This window comes from Vombatus ursinus, unplaced genomic scaffold (assembly GCF_900497805.2).
Source record: "Vombatus ursinus unplaced genomic scaffold, bare-nosed wombat genome assembly UNPS02014768.1, whole genome shotgun sequence".
NCBI lineage: Eukaryota > Metazoa > Chordata > Mammalia > Diprotodontia > Vombatidae > Vombatus > Vombatus ursinus.
This window is the reverse complement of record NW_020954546.1, coordinates 6,676,477-6,684,157: the sequence shown is the minus strand read 5'-3', so window position 1 is coordinate 6,684,157 and position 7,681 is coordinate 6,676,477. Positions and strand designations below refer to the sequence as shown.

General features: G+C 37.8%; 2 non-coding genes across 2 annotated transcripts; both read right to left on the bottom strand.

The window, feature by feature from the left end:
- Window positions 1-1,104: 1,104 nt before the first annotated feature.
- Window positions 1,105-1,186, bottom strand: TRNAS-AGA. Its single transcript has one exon. It is a non-coding gene; the product is annotated as a tRNA-Ser (tRNA).
- Window positions 1,187-3,255: 2,069 nt separating this feature from the next.
- On the bottom strand, window positions 3,256-3,327 carry TRNAQ-UUG. Its single transcript has one exon. It is a non-coding gene; the product is annotated as a tRNA-Gln (tRNA).
- Window positions 3,328-7,681: the final 4,354 nt, after the last annotated feature.

The following is a 7,681-nucleotide window of genomic DNA, read 5'->3' as shown; positions in this document are numbered from 1 at the left end:
AGAAATATTAAATGTAGCCTTTTCAGATCATGATGCAATAAAAATTAAGTGTAATAAAGGGCCATAGAAAGATAGGCTAAAAATTAACTGGAAACTAAATAGTCTAATCCTATAAGAATGAGTGAGTCAAACAACAAATCATAGAAACAATAATTTAAGGTATATCCCAGATATCTAAGACATCATCTTCTTACCCAAATAATTTCACTTCCCAAGTATTTTTTTCCTCTTCTTCCCTTGCCTTCAATAGGCAATAGTGAGAAAAATACAACCTTTATCTCTATAACCTTCAATTCCTCACTCAAGACTTTCATTATCTTTGGCATTGCATTGTTTTAGGCTCCTTCTGGTGGTAGTGGTGATAGTGTGATGCGGCTGCTGCTGATTTATATAGCACTTACTATTGTAGGAACTTTGCTTAGTGCTTTACAAATATTAGCGAATTTGATCCTCACAACAACCCTGGGAGTTTCCAGAAGAAAAAGCAACGCAGAGACTTGCACACAGTTTTAAGTTAATTATAGTTAATGAGGTTCTCAAAACTACCATTGCTATTAAAAATAATCTTCTGGTGATGAAATGCGTAATGCATTGTGTTTTGTTTAGGAGATACTTCTCCCTTGCAAAGAAAGTCTCACAGTTAGCAGTCTCTTTCCCATGTTCACCTGGGAGGTGGGTTCTATTAGTACCCTCATTTTACAATTGAGGAAACTGGGGCAGAGAGGTTAAGTGAACTACTGGAAGTCACACAAGAAGGAACACCTGAAGAAGAAATAAATGGGAAAAACCAAGTTCATATCCAGTCTCAGACAATATCCAGACTCAGCTATTAGATCAATGTCTCCATACCAAGAAGCTTTTGCTTCAATTGAATGAAGGGACCCCAGGAAAGGACGGCCACACCTCACCCAGGCTCACTGAATTTCTAAAGGAACTTTCATTTGCAAGAAATTGGGATGCAATTTTACCCACATGTTGAAGGGACCCCAGGAAAGGACGGCCACACCTCACCCAGGGTCACTGAATTTCTAAAGGAACTTTCATTTGCAAGAAGTTGGGTTGCAATTTTACCCACATGTTGAAAATAAAACTTTGTCCGCTTACCGTAGTCGGCAGGATTCGAACCTGCGCGGGGAGACCCCAATGGATTTCTAGTCCATCGCCTTAACCACTCGGCCACGACTACCTGTTTCCTTGCTTCTGTTGTGATTCTTGAAATGATTGAGATAGGTTGTTCAAATATTTCTATTCTTTTCTGATGAGCAGAGAGAAACAAATGAGTTCAATAAATATATCTACTTCAACAAATCAGTCTACTTCCGGGGAATGCGGTTGAATCATACATAAATTAAAAAGGATACTACTCAATACCCTCTAAACCCCTTTTTAGCTCTAAAATCTTTCATTACTGACATCTATGGTGCCATCAGAGTTTGGGAAAGACAAGTATTAGGCAGTGGAACTTGGAGGAAAGATCGAATGAACCAGGTTGGTCTTGGATTAGATCATGACTAGGGAATAGGAGCAGTGTAGATATTAAAAAAAAAAATCCAAGTTGCCTAACTATAGTAAGCAAAGGTATTGGAGGAGGTCAATCAATCCCAGAGTCTTCAAGGGACTGAGAAGAGAGAGGTTCTGGTAGAAGCCTTAGAGGAGGTACTCCATACAAGATTAAGGTCAAAGGCAGAAAGGATCAAGTCTTATCTAAATTTCGTGAGATCCAGAACCTAATAAATGTTCGATGTTGTTGAGAGATAGGGGGTAAAAGAGTTCCAGGTTGAAGATTTGAAAGTCAGAGGTTTGTCAGTTGGAGATTGAGAGTCATTGGAAGTTCCTGGGCAGGGGAAACAGACGGTTAACTGTGAGCATTTCTTTGCAAGACAGAAGCATCTTCTAAACAATACACAGAGAAATAGTAATGCAACACATTAAGCATTTCATCACTAGAAGGTTATTTTTAATAGCCACAGTAGTTTTGAGCACCTCATTAACTCTAATTAACTTAAAACCGTGTGCAAGACTCTGTGTTGCTTTTTCTTCTTCTGGAAACACGTAATTTAAAACAATGAATCCTGCCCTGTAGGATTTTGTACCAGTATCTGGCATTGCAAGGGATAAGAGAATGGAAAGGGTGAAATGATCAAATCTTCTATTTCAGAAAGCAATCTGCTGACTTTTAGAGTGAGGTAATAATGGTAACTAGCATTTATACAATGCTTTAAAGTTTTCAAAGTGCTTTTTCAAATATTATGTCATTTATGCTCACAACAGTTGTGACAGAGAAAGGTATTGTATTATTATCTCCATTTTACAGATAGGGAAACTAAGACAAGAATAAAACAAGCATCAAGTGTTTCATGTTTTGAGCACAAGTCTTCCTGACTCTAGGCCTAGGACTCAATCCCTTAGGTGGGTTCAAGGTAAGGGAGGGAAAGAGAAGACGCTATAGAGCAGTAGAAGAGAAAGGGGAAGGATTGAGCATGGAGACCTTTTAAAAGACAGAATCAAATTAACAAGTATTTATTATTTTATTTATTTACTCTTTTATTTTATTTATTTACTATTATATATTATTTATTTATTTACTATGTGCCAAGCATTGCACTAAACACCCTGCCTTTAAAGGGGTTTCATTGTATTTGGGAAGAAAAGACATAAAATGGTCCATTTAACAAGCATTTATTAAGAGCCTATTACAGGAAACGAACAATAATAAGACAGAGAATAAGGTAAAAAATTACCCAATTCGGTACATATGAAACAATTACTAAGGATCAAATGAATCAGTCAAACAAAAAAATTGTAGAAATTCAGTGGAAGAAGTGGATGGAAGGGACGAGGCCTTTGGTAGGACAACAAAGCATGATGGGAGAAATTTTCAATGTACTCGGAGAAATGGAAAGACCTGAGTCTTAAAAAGTTTTCAGGACTGTCTAACCCAGTTGAGTTGTTTCTTTATTGTTGTTGTTACTATTATTATTACAAAGTTAACTTCTTTTATCACTCTTCCTGAGCCTTGAGTTTCATATCCTGGAGGCAGAACAAGATTTCCTTTGAACTAGGAAGACTTAAAACTACCCCTTCTGGACTTCAACTAGGGCAGTACCTTGAGAGAGAGAGCAAAGAACGCCGCCGTGTGCTTGAGGGTTTAATTCAGAAATGGTTGTGAATGAAAGTGAGTGGAACTTGAGAGACATTTGGAATAAGTATAATGTAAACATACTGAATTACCAGCGAAAGTCTGTCAAAAACTGTAGGTCCCACCGAGATTCGAACTCAGATCGCTGGATTCAAAGTCCAGAGTGCTAACCATTACACCATGGGGCCAGCCGCTCATGAAAGCTGGAGTATTCTATTTGACTACTATTTAATCGGCTCATTTTTTTCATTGATTTATTCCTTTATTCATTCATTCGTACACACATACATACATACATACATATATACATATATATTGTTTTGCGGATAGTAAATTTAGGTTCGGACTATGTACATACATATGACATTGAGATTCCTAATACTGTAGCTTAATTCAATCCAATGGAGTCCTGTAATTATAGTCCCAAGGAGAAATAAAAGGATCCTATTTATCCATTCGGAAAATATTAAGTGGTTTGTCCTCCAGTCAGACTCACAAAGTCTGTCTGTCTGTCGCTCTGTCTCTCCCTTTTCCCCTCCCTATTACCTCTACACTATTTCACAGTAAAGTTATTTCTCCAGGGCAGTAATAGAAGGAAACTCGAGGTCACATTGATATCAGGCAACCTGAAACAGCAGTGGTGCAGTTCAGAAATAGAGCCCAAGGCTGTGTATGTCCTAGAGCAGAGTGAATGGAAACTACAATGCTTTATGTAAGGGGAGCTTTCCAGGGTAAAGAGGGCAGGTGTGGAGTGAGGACATGATCATTAAAAGTGACTTTACTTTCTTTTCCCATGACAATCTTGTTCACAGGAATAGGAATTATTCTGCAGAGATGGGAGGGAATGATATTTCGGCTTCACTTAGGAGAGAAATACTCTTCAGAGAGAATCCAAGGGCAATCAGTTGTCTTCCTACCCATACACTCTGGATGTCCTTTAGCTTGTCAATGTCCTTCTGAAAACTAAAATGTATTAAGACACAATGGTGGTCCAAGAAGGAGCATGTTCTGGAGTCTAGGGCTCTCTGAAGATCCCTTAGTGTTTTTGTCTACCACTGATATTGCTATTGAGCTTGTTTAGATGCTCAGATTTTTTTCTAATGAATTGCTGTCTAGCCACACTTACCAAATCTCATGTGTATGAAGTTAATTTTTAAAAACTAAGTAAAGATTTTGCATTCTATTAAATTTCATATTATTGGATTTATCCCATTACTGTCTTATTCCTTGTTGGACATTGACTCTACCATACATTATGTCATCATATTAGCTATCCTTCTTTGGCCATGTGTCATATGAAAATTACATATATAAGTTACATATAATATATATACTATAATTTTATATATATATATATATATATATATATATATATCTACACACACACACATATACCTTCATCAAGGTAACTGACAAAAATGAAACAAAACTTATGGCCAAAGTCATATCCCTGGATCTTTCCACTACAGACCTCTTGCTAATTTGGCATCAGACCATTTAGTAACCACTCTTGGAGGTCTGATCATCAGACCAGTTTCAAATGCACCCAACTGCTGTCAGCTAGCTCATATTTCTCCATTGTCCACAAAAATAGAATAAGTAATATTGTCAAATTCTAGTCCAGTCTAGATCAAATATATCTGCATCTTTCCCGTAATCTACTAGTCTGGTTACCCTTTAAAAAATAGAAAGGAAATTAAATTGGAATGACCTGATTTTTTTAGGTGTTTATGAATCATCTCTTTGACAATATATTTCAATATTTTGCTTGAAATTGAAATTAAACTTACTGTTCTATGTTTTTGAGGCTTCATTTTCTTCCATTAAAAAAAAAAATTGGTGCAAAAACTTATCCTTCTCCATTTCTATCATATGTGTCCTATTTGATCTTTCAAAGGTCACTTATGGGAGTCTGCCTATCAAATCTGCCATTTCTTGCACTCACCTGGCATTTAGTTTCCTTAGGTCTAGACACATAATGTCATTAGAGTCAGTGAAATGCTCTCTCTGGCCCTTCTTATTTACCTTGTGATTAAATTCTTTTTAATCAGCAGGGTGGTTCCCTTTAACCATGAACCAAAGCAATGGCATTTACTAAGAAACCATTTTAAAAACCATAGTTAGAAAATTTCCCCCTGATAAAATGCTCTCCCATAAACACACACAGCATCTGTTAGCACAAGCTTAGAATACAATAGAAGTAAAGCAGTTGTGCACATATGTATGTATGTATGTATTTCCTTATAAAGCATCTTAAAACTCTGGTACTTCATTGTCTTCTTTCTTTCTTTCTTAGAGGAGCCATCATGAAGATTCTTCCTGGGCGTGTTGTCTTTGCTGAACAAAGGGTTTTTCTCTCACAGCTTGACTCTGGACTTCCAGGGCTAGCTCATCCTTGGGTGTTTAAGCATCTCCCTTCTCTGCTGCTAGGGATAAGCACTCCTGAAGCTGTTTTTGGTCTTTAGCAACTGCCTCTATCCATATCTGTTCAGAAAGTGTGAATCTTTGTTTCTTCATGTGTTCCTAGGATTTTCTCAAACCAACTTCAATTGTGTATACGGTATCTTTCTGGTCAAGTAATTCCACTACTATTGGTACTGCTACAGCCAAAGTGGAAGGGTGAAGGGAGTGAAGGAGAAATTCCCTCCTCATCCCCTTCAGGGGTCACAATCCAAAACACTCCAGGTCTCCAAGTCTTGACTGACTCAAGCTGTCTAACTGCCCCTCTGTTTCCAGGGCTTAGCTATTAAAAGTCTTCTAGGAACCTTGCCAATTTTTGCTCATTCAGTAGCCAGGCTCTCTTTAATTCCATCAAAGAAAGGCACAAATGCTTTATAAAGGAATCAAATGGTGTTAACATCTTATCGATTATGTGTCTTATCGACACACAAACATGTTTTTATCAACTGAAGGGGAAGGGAAACCTACATCCCTTTCTCTTACATAAAGTAATTTGAAGCTCAATTGAATACCAATTCTTCGTTGTTCAAAATCATGTCCAGAATATACATTTTCATATCTTTGAATAATGTTTAAATCATTATTAGCATGACAAAAGAGTATTATATATTCTGCTTTTAGTAGTGAAAGAGTTCCAGCAGAAATCTATAGAAATGAAATCTCTTTCATTACTGGAACCCTGTGGCCAGCCTTGTGAGCTTTTTCTTGAACTCTATGCCTGTTTCCTTAATCAATCCAGGTAGTTCATTATAACTGTAGCAAACGTGCTCTGGGCTTACTATTCCAGAGCCAGGCTTCTGCATCTACCTCTCAGGGCTCTGGGAGTGACTCTGAGGCTTTGAAGTGTCTCTTCTCTAATGCCATTGGCTCATGTCACTATTCTCTGTATGTTGTCTCCCCTCTTTTAGCCATCAGTGACTTGGATTCCCATTCTGTTTAACTAGCTAACCTCAACTGGCTTTACAAAAGACTATTTACTTCAAAGATAAAGCAAGAAAAAGGAGTGCAAATATTACCCCTCCCTTTAAATACCTGGGGATGGGGTGCACACTCCCCTATATCAGTTCAGTCTGGGAAGGGGTGTGGGGAGATAGAGCACACTTAACAGTTTCTATAAAGCATTATTCCCACCAAACTCCCTGTTCAAATTTGGCTACTGCTGGGCTAGATCCTGACGGTAGCTATTTCATGCTGGGCTGCCTGTAAAACTTGGCAAGAGCTTTACTCTTGGATGTCTAGACTTCTGGAGCATCTCTCCCCTGTCCATTTGAAGCTCTGAAGGTTGGAGCCTTCAGATTCTTTCACACCAAATGAAAAAGCAAATATTTAGCCAGGTCAAGGACCAAGGCCTATCCTCTTAAAGCATTATCTTTCACCAGAAGCCATCAGCAAAGGAATCAAACCAATAACAGAGTCCCAACCAAGAGAAATAGTTGCCTACAGTTTTGATTCTTCAACTGTAGCCTTTCAACCAGGCTGCTGTCTACCATGTGGTTAGCATACCTGAACCAGTAACAGAATGTCTACAAATGTGGGGAAGTCTTTCAAGGTACTTCCATTACATGTCATTACTACTCTCCTGCAAGCAGATTCCCAAGTCTCTTCCATGTGCAAAGTCGAATCAACGGCACTCTATGTATGCTTGTAAGGACTGGACTCAATGACTAGCCCCACATTATAGTACGTTGGACATGATAATATCACTTCTGCCCTTCCCTCCCCCAATCTTCACTCAAATATTCACAACATGCTTCTTCCTTCTGGCTACTGGATCTCCTTAAATGAGACTGAATTTTTCTTCCAAATGATTATCCTTCAGAGTTTTAAGGTAGTTATAATTTTCCTCTAATTATTCTCTTCTCCAAGTTTGAAATCAGTCAGTAAATCAATCAATAAATCACTAAGCATTTATTTAATGCTTACTATGTTCCAGACCCTGTGCTAGGTGCATAGGATACAAATACAAAGAATGAAATAATCCCTCCTCTTGAGGAACTGAAGTTCCAATCAGAGAGACAGTAAGTGCGTATGTAAGCATCGAAATAATATTGAAAATAAATATAAACAGTACAAAATAGCTAA